The sequence below is a fragment of the Sinohyriopsis cumingii genome, chromosome 2 (genome assembly GCF_028554795.1).
Source record: "Sinohyriopsis cumingii isolate HCF-2022 chromosome 2, ASM2855479v2, whole genome shotgun sequence".
NCBI classification, from domain to species: Eukaryota; Metazoa; Mollusca; class Bivalvia; order Unionida; family Unionidae; genus Sinohyriopsis; species Sinohyriopsis cumingii.
In genome coordinates, this window is record NC_142962.1 from 112716105 (window position 1) to 112730404 (window position 14300).

The 14300-nt window shown below is 33.6% G+C and overlaps 1 long non-coding RNA gene across 1 annotated transcript in view; it reads right to left on the bottom strand.

Moving 5' to 3' along the window:
- Positions 1-868: 868 nt before the first annotated feature.
- LOC149805624 (uncharacterized) overlaps positions 869-14300 on the bottom strand; it is a 30239-nt gene continuing 16807 nt past the window's right edge. Inside the window, exons 2-3 of the long non-coding RNA XR_016414953.1 lie at positions 4877-5171; positions 869-1906 (exon numbers count right to left, since the gene is read on the bottom strand). This is a non-coding gene — a long non-coding RNA (uncharacterized LOC149805624). The remainder of the gene's footprint in view (positions 1907-4876; positions 5172-14300) is intronic.

Consider the following 14300-nt stretch of genomic DNA (forward strand, 5'->3'; position numbering starts at 1 on the left):
ATTTCAAGTGTATACCATGCATTGTATATACAAATCTAGTGGGGTTGTACATATGACTGAGCGTTTAATTCCGTCTTCCTAGCGGATACGTTCTCGTGCTTGCTAAGTCCTTACCTTCGACTTCGTGACATCTCTTTATGGTCATGAGAGCATGACCATGTCGGATAGTGCGTTGGTTGATGGATAATAGGTGTCGTTATTTGAGACACTGGTTCAACTCTAACTTAAAACGAATTATAATGTACTGATCTGCTTCACTTAATTGTCGTCAGTACGTATGTATTTATGTATGTATGTATGGATGTATGTATGGATGTATGGATGGATGGATGGATGTATGTATGGATGTATGGATGGATGGATGTGTATGTATGGATGTATGGATAGATTTGTGTGTGTGTGATTTTTTTTTTTAACGTAGCTTTAACACTTTTTCAGTCATATCGCTACGATATCTGCAGTGTGGCAGTTTATAGTGATGTCTAGCACTGGGGCATCATACCGCAGACATGTAGCATGATGTCCCACTCAGTCACATTATCCTGACACCAGGCCGACCAGTCCTAACACTAACCTCTTAATGTTGAGCGCCAAGCGAGGCAGCTGTTAGTACCATTTTTGTAAGTCTTTGGTATGACTCAGCCGGGGATAGAACCCATGGATGGATGGATGGTATATATATATATATATATATATATATATATATATATATATATATATATATATATATATATATATAGAGAGAGAGAGAGAGAGAGAGAGAGAGAGAGAGAGAGAGAGAGAGAGAGAGAGGGAGGGAGGGAGACAGACAGACAGACAGACAGGCAAGCAGAGGGAGGGAGGGACAAGAAAGAGATATACCAATATATATCACGGGTAATCAAAACTTTAATTATAACCTTGACTAACAGATATGAAACATTCAGGTATTCCCGTTACCTCCCTCAGCTGGTCACAAACATAGACACATTTCTGGCAAGGAAATAAATAAAGATTACAAGTTTCATACTCTATGGATATACTGACATTTTTAAAGACTTACTGCACATAGTTGTAACTATTTATATCAAACACACTTTTGCATTTTTGGGACTGAATATCCATACTCGCAGGTGTCTTACAACCTGCAATAAGAAGGCAGCGGCAATCCTGATACAATTTCTTTGAAAGCAACTTAATATGCTTTAATAGTACGCTATATCCCCAGCAGCAATGTGTAATCACAGATGGAAAATTTAACGTCTTCAAGTTTAACAAATATATAATAGAATGCAATGAATCGATATTGTGTGTTAACAATAACATAGTTTTGGAGATTCTTGACTATGGGGTCTGTGCAATACATTTGTTGATAAAACTATATAAGGACAATTCTACTGCAAAATCATATAATATTCAAGACGGCTTGCGATATAAGTCCACATGTGAGTGAATCAAATCCATATGTCATAAATACAAGTTTAAATGTCAGCGATGCAAGTCCAAATGTCAGTAATAGAAGTCCAAATTGCAATCCAATCGATCTTAATAATTTTACAAATGTTACTCCTGTTATAAATAAATCGTTAAATTCCACAACCTCTGAATTATGTGTTTAACAATGCTGACTAACCATTACCACAAGCTTCATTTCCTTCAACTGGATTCGGAAACGGACACCGATGAACAGCAAACCTGAGTACAGTTTTAACGAAACAAATGAAAGACATTTGCTCCATGGCAAATGTTTGACAAATTTTTAAAACAAAAGTAATTTTGTAAACAATAACATAAAGCTTTAAAATCACACGAATCTCATGGAATCTCAAGAAATCACGTTCATGTATCTGAGTGCATGGTTTTTTTTTTTCATCAGACGTTGAAGTCATATCTGCGGTAGTACTGGATATTTCTAAGAGCGTCAAACCTGAAAAGATATATTGATATTTGTATTATAACATAATAAGATTATTTAGAAATGAAACATAAGGGATATAAATTCTCCCAAACAAATTTGTAAGCGTTTTAAAACTAACAGAAATTCTAGATGTAAATAAGAAGACAGACTGACCACTCTCCTTTTCTGGTTTCTATAACATCCTATTTCAGTTGAAACTATGCCGTCTGTATCCAATGTTTACAATGTCTTGTTTTAATATTTCTAAAACAAACTGAACCAATAAAAAGGAGGAACTCTATTTGCATGTGATGTCACTGCAAAAATTACGGAATTTTTTAGATTATCAAAAACGGTGGAATGCTGCTTGACAACTTACACTCATCCATGCAGATATGGCAAACTTGTTATATTTAGAGAACTTTAAAAAAAAAAACACACTTGATTCGAAACGCTGACAAGCTGACCCTGCTAGGGACCCCTGGTGCAAACAAACGGACGGGTGTGCAAATATTATGAAATAATCGGTATTTTAATGATTGTTTGATGCATGCAGTCTGTTTAAGACGAGTAGATGTTAGCTGCTAAACATAGATATCAAACGATGTTTTCACACGTGTGTTTGGGAATTAAAGGGACTCGTCACTAACGATTAACTACCACGAGGATTTATTTCAACGCATGATTGATGTTAGGATATGCTGTTTGCACAGGCAACGTTTATGATATGTTGTTTAGGCAATGCTTGCAGAAGACTCGATACTCGATGCTTGGTAAACATTTAAAATGGATAACAATATGAGTTCGCAGATCATTTTCTAAAGTCGGATTCACAAATATGTTCACGTCTATCACCGATTCGAAGGTGACTACATGATAATTGTTAAGTAATTGGATAAAATAAGTGTTCACAATTCCTTCAGTTACAAGTATAAAAAATCATTACAAACGGTCATGATTTAACACCCTCTCTCCCTCTATCTATCTATCTCTCCCTCACACACACACACACACACACACACACACACACACACTGTCTTTCTCTCTCTCTCTCTCTCTCTCTCTCTCTCTCTCTCTCTCAAAAATGTATATATTTCCAGAACATTTTCTACCTACCCTTTTATCTGGATGTACATGTCTCATTTTGACCGTCGAAATTATTTACATTCTGATTCTGTCTACTCTACACATCTATCACGTGTGTTATTTACAAAAATAGTATTAGATAACTTTAGTATTAGATAACTTTAACTGTCGGCATAATATACCAAAGTATACAACAGAAACAAAACGTTCAGTAAATAAAACATGATATCCTTCAAATACACCATTTTTTCATGTTCATTTACTCGTGGTGGGATATTTGGTTTGTGGGCATGATACACAGTCCCAAAGTTAACATTCATCAGTATGTATTAAGGCGTGTTATCATATCATCAGTAAGTCATGTGACTGTGAATGGAGCCAGTTGATTTCGAACGTCTTTAAGATTTTATTTAATCAGTGTAACGTGTCCATTTTGTTCCTGCTATTGTCATAGGGTACTCTCATAACAGATTAGATATTTGTTGTAAATATTAGCCTTTCGTATCATTTCCACCTCGACATCATTTGTTAATTCAAGTATTTCAAATTGGTATATTCTCTATATTTTACGGACGATAACATATACACTGTTTATTGGTCAAGTTATAAGTTAACAAAATACACCAGCCTGCACAAAATAAAAATATTTAAAAAAAATGACGTTTGGTTAATTGAATGTCACAGGTATAGCCAATGCTCATAGTTTGACAATTCAAAATGATGAGTACGCAAGACTATTATTATTTGCTTGGTTTCCTGTTATTCGAGTTTATACTCCCACCGTTAGGAAACTTTGTGCCAGACTGAAGCCTGTCATTGAAGAGATGTCTAGTTTTGTACTTACTGATATTTTGATGTGTACACTTGAAGCCTGTCATTGAAGAGATGCCTAGTTTTGTACTTACTGATATTTTGATGTGTACACTTGAAGCCTGTCATTGAAGAGATGCCTAGTTTTGTACTTACTGATATTTTGATGTGTACACTTGAAGCCTGTCATTAAAGAGATGGCTTGTTTTGTACTTACTGATATTTTGATGTGTACACTTGAAGCCTGTCATTGAAGAGATGCCTAGTTTTGTACTTACTGATATTTTGATGTGTACACTTGAAGCATGTCATTGAAGACATGCCTAGTTTTGTACTTACTGATATTCTGATGTGTACACTTGAAGCCTATGTGAAGGAACGTACTTATTAATGTGTTTAAACATATAATATATGTTTCGTCACCTGTCTTACAGTTAAGAAGTTATAGCATCCAAGTGAATGTCGTGTTGAAACTAACTAAAAAAAAAAGAAAACGAGAAAACAGAAAAGAGGAAGAAATCTGTTATGTGCTGTATGTATTCTTAATTATTGGGTTCTTATGTATACCATACCGAAATAATTGCACTATTGTGTAAGGAATCGCGCAAGATAAGAGCAATAATGCCAAATAATACAAGGTCTTCAAAAGAAAGCAATAAAAGTTATATAATTGCCATACAATATTATTAACTTGTATTGACGACAGACTGAGATGACAGCCATACAACACTAGTCAGAAAAGTCCTTATGGTAACCGACAGCCATGAAAAGTCATGTATAATAACCGACAGCCATGACAAGTCATGCATGGCAACCGACTATAATGTTTATTATCTGAGTGTTTGTTGATTTTATGTTTGTTTTGGTTTATATTCAGCCATTTGCAAAGCAATTTCCAGTCAATTAAACTGCATTCAACGATTTTGTTTGCTTGACAATTGCATTAAATATCGACCGTAATTTTAAGGAGTCAAATTGTCATACTATAAAGTCTTCCAAACACTGGCCGATTCCCCTGCTTGCAAAAACATATAAGATACGTCGTGTGATTCCTCCGAGAACGGTACACAATCAAACGAGAGAAAAATGGATAATAAAACTTACCCAGAATCAGAATCAGGAAAATCTGTGTATCTAGATGTAAGTGATGAGTCTCTTTTTCCATACCTAAACGGCATCCTTATGTCGGATCGGGTGCGGTATCCAGAAGGTGTTCTTTTACCCCAGTGCAATAAGTCCGTGTCAGAACAATCACAATAGACTGGCTTTCTGTATTTTTCTAGCATACATTCCATGAAACAGTCCGTCGTTGAAAACTCCGCTGTAGCGTTGCTCAGCAACAACATGATTAGAACAAGTCCGAAAATGAAGCACATGGTTGGGATTCTCATAGTTTTACCTGAAAATAAAGATACGAATCTTTAGGAACCAGTCAAATAATATGCTGATTTGGACATACGAAGGGAAGCAGACCACGTAGGATAAATTACGGAAATGATGCCTTTAGGTTACTTACAGAATATCTCGAAAATTATTATTTTATAAAAGTGATTTTGGTTTTTTGCATTACATTTTCAGTATGTTAGGGATTTACTGGAACTAAATTCCAGTTCAGTGGACTATTAGTTAGAGCGGCGGCCTCGTATACAAGAGGTTCCAGGCTCGAATCCCGGCCTAGCCATCTTAAAATATTTTTTAAAAATGGTGCCAAGAGCTACCTCGCTTGCTTCTCAGCATTAAAAACTTGCTTAGAGTGGACAGGCAGTGGGAAAGATAAAACTTCCAAGGGAAGATTTAAGATATTTCCGCTTCCACGCGTCTTTCTACTTATGTGATGAATAGGAGGGTGCTAAGATGATATCACAGAGCGGAAGTCTTCCAAGTTTAAGTCAACGGCCATGGCGGAGGGGTTCTAAGAAATAATCTACGGCGGCATGTTCGAGACTAGACATACGATAACATGGACATCGGATGACAACTGAGAAAAAAGCGAGACCAACCACTATCCAGGACGAGGCAGGTAAGAGTCTCACAGAGACAAGAGATTAACCACCCGATCCGCAGCGAAGACATAGAGGCTGCGATAAAGACTCTAATGAAATGGAGGTCAGCTGGAGTAGCTCTATACCAGAAGAACTTGTTCAAGCTCGAGGAACCTATATGATAGATGTCCTTACAAAAATCTGCAGTAGCTCTATACCAGAAGAACTTGTTCAAGCTCGAGGAACCTATATGATAGATGTCCTTACAAAAATCTGCAATAAGCTCTGGAAAACAGGAGAATGACCTCACCATGGACCCAGTGTCTGATAATCTCTCTACCTAGGAAAAAGAATATGCAGCTGTGCCTTGACTACAGAACAATAAGCCTCGTCCGAACAATAAGCCTCGTCTGAACAATAAGCCTCGTCCGAACAGTAAGTCTCGTCCGAACAATAAGCCTCGTCAGTCACTCAAGCAAGATTATGCTTAAGATCATCCTCAGCTGACTTAAGCACCATGCATTGAAGAAGAACCTGTTGGTTTGTTTCAGATCTTTAACATTAGAATCCTCTGCATAAAGTATATGATGCACCCACAGGACCCCCATCATGTCTCAACTGACGTCAAGAAGGCTTTCGACAAGGTATGGCGTGCATCCTTGCAGGCCAACATGCGGATATACAACATAAACAAAAAACTAATTAGCACCATGGTAATTTGGGAGATTGGTCTAGAACCACAGTCGAAGTCAGACAAGGGTGGCTTCTCTCATCCATTCTTTTCAAACATCTACCTGGAATGGATCATGGTTGATGCTTTTGGAGACCATGAGCGCAGCGTCAGTATTGGAATCACACCAAATCACCAACATGCGCTTTGCTGATGGTATCGATGGTTTAACAGGAGATGAACAAAAAAAAACTTTGTGAACACTCTCAAACAAGCATCACTAAGGTATGAGATGGAGATCAGCACTGAAAAGACCAAGCTAATGAGAAACAAAAACCCGAGTGGCATCCAAACGGAAAAAAGAGTGAATGGACAGGAGCTGGGCGCAGTGAAAAGCTTCAAGAACTAAGTGCTACTGCCTCTGATGAAGGGTCCAAATTATTTCCAGGATTGCGCAGATAACAGCTGCATTGGTTCAGATGAAGCCTATCTGGAAGGAGAGCAACACCACGCTTAGGACGAAGATCAGGCTTATGGTCTCCCTCGTCATGTCCACAACTAGAGAGTAGAATCAATGCCTTACAGATGGGATGGCATCGAATGATCCTGCATATCTCATACTTAGGCCAAGTTTCTAACGAGGATGTGTGCATTATAATCTAAAGTGCAATTGGATTATATGAAGTTATGCTCAACACTGTAAAGAAACGCAGACTAAGATAGTATGGTCATGTCTCACACTCATCTGGCCTGTCAAAGACAATGCTACATGGCACAATGAGAAGAAGGAGAAAACACACTTACCTCGCCCAAAATTAAGTTTACATTAAAGAAATGTTACTTTGACAACTCTTACATATATAGAAAAAAAAAACTTTGGTAAGCATACGTCAACGTTGCTAAGGGTATCAAAAACAATCAAATTTTCATGCATACACATTCTAATATAAAACCTTAATTAACACGTTTAATCGCTGGTTGCTTTATTTATGTATTCTAAATAATGAAAAATAATGTTCCTTAAATTTTAAAATGCCTACAATTTCCTTCAAAGCTGCCTGTTTGTTGGTTCGACGGTGCTTGCCTTAATGTGTATTGATTACATTATCCCATGGTCTACATGTAATTTGGCTCATTTGAGTTATTTCTTTCATTTGTATACACACTTTGTATTTTAATGGAAAGGAGGGAGCGTACTCACTTATCATGGATCGCTGTTCGTGCGTTTCCTTTTGTTTGGCTGTGACTGCTTTTTTCTGGGTTCATATATTTCAATTAGTAAATTTATATTTTTAATTTGATCCAATATGTTGTAATCGCAAACGTTAAAATAACATCAATGAATGAACTGCACAATTTTATGATCTAATTTTTACCTGTGGTAAAGAATAATATGGGGTCACCGGTACGTAATAGATGTTTGGTTTCAAAACAGAAGGAATGAAGTGATTTGTTTCTGCTGTTTACGTGTCCTTCAAGACCACTGCATTTTTCTTTTTTTCCTTCTAAATGTGCATAATTCGCATGCTAGGCTTAAAAGGAGGTATTGTAAATATAAGTGAAACAAAAACATTTGGCTAGACTACAGTATGCGCGAATTAAGTCTTCTCGCAAAATAATATGGAAATCGATTAGAAGTAATAGAGCAGAACTGATATCAAGAAATCTCATAACTGCAATAATATATTGACTCATAAACGCTGTTTTCCAGAGAAATAATATACTCGAGTTCGTCAAAGTCATGGATGTTGGGATTGTTTGATCAGTATTAATGTCTCGTTTCAAATTAATATTTATCCGATACAATATGTTTCTCGTATGCAATAATATTGACTACAAATCAAACTTCCAACAGACCAACTTGACTACAAACCAAACTTCCAACAGACCAACTTGACTACAAACCAAACTTCCAACAGACCAACTTGACTACAAACCAAACTTCCAACAGACCAACTTGACTACAAACCAAACTTCCAACAGGCCAACTTGACTACAAACCAAACTTCCAACAGACCAACTTGACTAAAAACCAAACTTCCAACAGACCAACTTGATGACTAATGTTGAAATGTATATCAACTACAAAATAAACAATCCCAACGGAAGGCTATAAATCGGTCAAAATTAAATATGTAATCTTTAAAATGCTAGACAGCCAACTTGCTATAGATAACATTGCATAAAAGGCCTGTTCCATACATCGGAAGAGATTCGCATAACCGATTAAACATTTATTTCTCAATCAGAACACATAAACTGAATGCCAATATTTTCAATACTTATTTTATCAGGAAAAGGGATCGTGGTTCTAAATGTAAACATGTGTAATGTATTGATTTGTTTCTCCCGTGAATCAGTTTTATTTGTAAATTGGCGTCAGTTTATCTTTCAATATATTTAATTTCATGTTTTTTCATTCACGCATGTTAGAATTTTGGCAATCAAAAGCTTAAAAAAGAAAATCACCTTGAAAGGTTTTTAATATTAGAAATTACGTTCCAATCAGAATAGTATATAACTTTGTAACACTTGTGTGTTACAAATCATAATATTTAATTTCTTTGTTTAGACTTTGTTTAAATGTTACAACAAAAGACAGACACAGTTAACATAAATAACATATATAAAGAATATTAGCGTCATATTAAAAGTTGAAACAGATTCAACTATACTTTTGAAGTTAAATAGTTAAAAATAACCGTTTAAATTGCAGAGGAAAAAGAATTTTGAAGGCATTTATCGGTTCTATTAAGAGACGTCGATTATTTTTATTATTATTATTATTATTATTATTATGAAGGACGCATCTTGTTATAATACTCTCTGGACACGATGAACGTTAATTGATGGTAAATATAACCGCCATTTATTTAACATATTGACCTGAAATTGTCGAAGGACACTGAAACTATTACGGTGGAAATCGTGATTTACAAAACAATTACTATGTTAAAAATCAGTATTCGCATTGACTTTGGAAGGAATGTATATCCCAGCCTATAGTTTACAATGTACACAGAAATGTGAAGATTTGGATCGTTGTGAGATTTATTTTGATTAAATCTGCAGGACCTATAATACATTAGTGAAGTCCCTTTTTATGAAAAGTAGGTTTTAACTTACCACAGGCGAAATATTTTCCCCAATAAATTATCAACAGTTTCGCGTCAGCCAGTGCACCTTGAGCACATCCAAATGTATATCACGCTTCTGGAGCCGTGGTGTGATTTAGAGTCTTCTGTATTGCCCGGTGTCTTTTCTGTCTCTTTCTCTCTCTCTCTCTCTACACTGCTATTTGTTTCTGTACCAATTGATTACACGGTTTTCACACATTGGCTGTGTTTTCTCTTCGATCTTTAGTGACAAGACTACTATACACTTTTATGGACACACTTTTATATAGAGACGGGTGAGGGCATATATGACAGTCTGTGTACGCCCACCTAACATATCAAGACAGCGCCCACATCCAAAATTTGTTCGAATTTGTATTGATCGAGATAATTGGCAGTAGCTGTGTTAATCCTAATAATGATCAGTGTTTTAAAAATAAACTTTACGAGATAGAGCATTGGATAACACCGGAATGCAATACAGAAGTACAATTGACCGTCGTCGAACACAGTCATGCAATCTTAACAACGTAATGAATGGCTTAAAATAAAAAATAGATCCTGCTTCCCTAAATTAGAATCAGGAAACAAACTGCAACAGCTGTTGTCTTCATAACTTTAGTGGAAATATGTACTGCCGTATTGATACTTACAACAGTGTGTTATATTATATTATATTATATTATATTATATTATATTATATTATATTATCTTATATTATACTATACTATATTATATTATATTATATTATATTATATTATATTATATTATATTATATTATATTATATTATATTATATTATATTATATTGTATTGTGTTGTATTGTATTGTATTATAATATTATATTATATTATATTGTATTATATTATATTATATTATATTATATTATATCATATTATATTATATTATATTATATTGTGTTGTATTGTATTGTATTATAATATTATATTATATTATATTATATTATATTATATTATATTATATTATATTATATTATATTATATTATATTATATTATATTATATTATATCATATTATATTATATTATATTATATTATATTATAACTATAAGAAAAAATATGAACCTGTCTAATATATACAGAGAGGGAGGGAGGGACAGAGCCCGAGACCGGCACAATTAGACACAGACGGAGAGAGAGAGAGAGAGAGAGGGTTTACAGGTTATATATTTTAGGACTTAAACCGATAGTACCAGCTGATTTATTTGCAAATTGATAAACAGAAGTAGGTATTAGGTCTAACATTTAACCGCTCATTTCCAAATTATATTATTTTATCCACGTCATTTCTGGAAGAGATTTCAATGAGACTATGTTTAAAACAGTAATAAAGCAATAATTAGGCTGATCGATAATATCATTCCGATCAATAATCTGATGAATAATCATTCAGCTCAATTATCTGATCAATAATTATTCAGATCAGTAATCTGATCAATAATCATTCAGATCAATAGACTTATCAATAATCATTCAAATCAATAATCTTATAAATAATCATTCAGATCAGTAGGCTGATCAATAACCATTCAGATCAATAATCTGATCAATACCTATTCATATCAATACCTGATCAATAATCGTTCAGATCAATAATCTGATCAATAACCATTCAGATCAGTAGACTGATCAATAATCATTCAGATCAATAGACTTATCAGTAATCATTCAGATCAATAATCTGATCAATAATCATTCAGATCAATAGGCTGATCAATGATATCATTCAGATCAATATAACGAGCATCGTTGAGGTGCAGTTTATTCAAGACGCTTTTCATATTCCTAATACGTATGGTAAGGAAGTGATTCCAGATCGGTGTAGCATCTTTAGGTTTAAACATTACTTTAGACATGTAGTGGATTTATTAGTTTATGTAATAAGGGGACGTCATTCATTTCATCAATTAGTTGTATTCATTAATTTTTACAGCAGCAAACATAGTTTCTGCGTGTTTGCCTTTTCATCCTAAATTTATCACTGACAGAAGAATGTGTTTGAACATTTTGAAAGAAAGGAAACGATTATAAATTGTAATATAAAGAAAATTGTATTCTGATTTTGTGGAGTAATTGTTATATGTAATCATATGATCATCATTGTTTACTTTTTGTATGCTTGTCATGTCATATAAATGTGTCAGTAAGAATAATTGATAGTACAAATACTTGTTGAGTAAAGCTGCATGATGACTTTAAAGCTAATCCATATACAAATAACTAAAGGTTTTTTAGGGTTACCTACATTTCATAATGAGTTTAAACCTAATCCATATACAAATAACTAATGGTTTTTGAGGGTTGCCTACATTTCATAATGAGTTTAAACCTAATCCATATACAAATAACTAAAGGTTTTTGAGGGTTACCTACATTTCATAATGAGTTTAAAGCTAATCCATATACAAATAACTAAAGATTTTTTAGGGTTACCTACATTTCATAATTAATTTAAACATAATCCATATACATATAACTAAAGGTTTTTTAGGGTTACCTACATTTCATAATGAGTTTAAAGCTAATCCATATACAAATAACTAAAGATTTTTTAGGGTTACCTACATTTCATAATTAATTTAAACCTAATCCATATACAAATAACTAAAGGTTTTTTAGGGTTGCCTACATTTCATAATGAGTTTAAAGCTAATCCATATACAAATAACTAAAGATTTTTTAGGGTTACCTACATTTCATAATTAATTTAAACCTAATCCATATACAAATAACTAAAGGTTTTTTAGGGTTGCCTACATTTCATAATGAGTTTAAAGCTAATCCATATACAAATAACTAAAGATTTTTTAGGGTTACCTACATTTCATAATTAATTTAAACCTAATCCATATACAAATAACTAAAGGTTTTTGAGGGTTACCTACATTTCGTAATGAGTTTAAACCTAATCCATATAGAAATAACTAAAGGTTTTTGAGGGTTACCTACATTTCATAATGAGTTTAAACCTAAACCATATACAAATAACTAAAGGTTTTTTAGGGTTACCTACATTTCGTAATGAGTTTAAACCTAATCCATATACAAATAACTAAAGGTTTTTGAGGGTTACCTACATTTCATAATTTGTTTAAAGCTAATCCATGTACAAATAGCTAAAGATTTTTTCGGGTTACCTACATTTCATAATTAATTTAAACCTAATCCATATACAAATAACTAAAGGTTTTTTTAGAGTTACCTACATTTCATAATGATTTTAAACCTGATCCATATACAAATAACTAAAGGATTTTTAGGGTTACCTACATTTCATAATGAGTTTAAACCTAATCCATATACAAAGAACTAAAGGTTTTTGAGGGTTACCTACGTTTCTGCGCCATTCATTGGTAGCAATAGAGAAATGCTTGCTATTACCATTATCGTACCATTGGTAACAGTATAAATAATCATTGTGTTTCCTTGGTATTATTGTATCATTCATTGGTAGCGGTAGGGATATTGCTGTTATTACTAGTATCGTGCCATTCATTGGTAACAGTAGGAACATTCCTGGTATTACCATGATTTTGTTGTACCATTCGTCGGTAGCTATAGGGACACTGATATATTTATTGTCTTGCAAATTCCGTGCTCTGTCATTTATCGTCATGGCCAGACGATGTAGCGAATGCCACGAGGAAGCAGGAGTATGCACGTTATGTCCATCGCTCTGATAGTTTACAAAAAATGTCATGAAACGTTTGTTAAAAGCACGACTAACTTCTCCTAAATTGGATATCTTTTTATTTTCATATCTCAAAGGCAATATGCATTTATGCTTGATTTATCAAAAGGACTTTGGTCATTTATAACTTCATCTCCTGAAACTATAAATCAGATAGAGTACCAGCTTATGAGCTCAGAGAACAAACAAACCAACGTGAAATCTGATAGGATCAATAGCTCTCGTTACAACGGTTTTCATCTAATGATTTACAGTCCTAATCCTACAATGCGCAGGAGTACAATATCGTAAGTTGTGTTTTATTTGTCATTAACCAGAACATCTGAAACGTCATAAGCGACCAAAATGCATGATATATTTGCTCATTAACTAAACTTAGTTAACATGAATCGATACATATGAACCAAGGAAGTAGTATACAAAGTGCCATGCAAAAAACAAGGCTGATTTAGACTAAAATGTAAGGATATTTCCGTTCAGTTAAGGAAACATAATTACTTATTTTAAAGTTTTTCTTTCTTTTATTTTTATGCCTATTTCGATGAAACGTATTTACAAAATCGTCTGAATTACATAAAGTAATTCCACAAACATATGTATTGTTTTATTTATATTATTTTTCATCATTGGCTAGATGTTATCTGCGTAAAATAAACTCTTTAACATTTTGTTTCCAAAGCTAATTTGCTGCATCTATCAAAAGTTGCCATTATACTATTCAGTAAGTGTCTGCAAAGGAATTCATTACTTTTATTCATATATGCCTTTCATGCAGATAAACGTAACATATGCCCTACTTGTAATTGAATATAGTACCAATTCCCTAATTGTAATTAAATATAGTACATATATCCAACTTGTAATGAAATATAGTACATATTCCTTACTTGTAATTAAGCATGGTACCTATTTCATACTTATAATTAAATATGGTTAATATTCCCTACTCGTAGTTACACTTAGTATATATGCCCTACGTGTAATTTAATATAGTACATATGCCCTGCTTTTAAATATATATAGTACATATGTCCTACTTGTAATTAAATA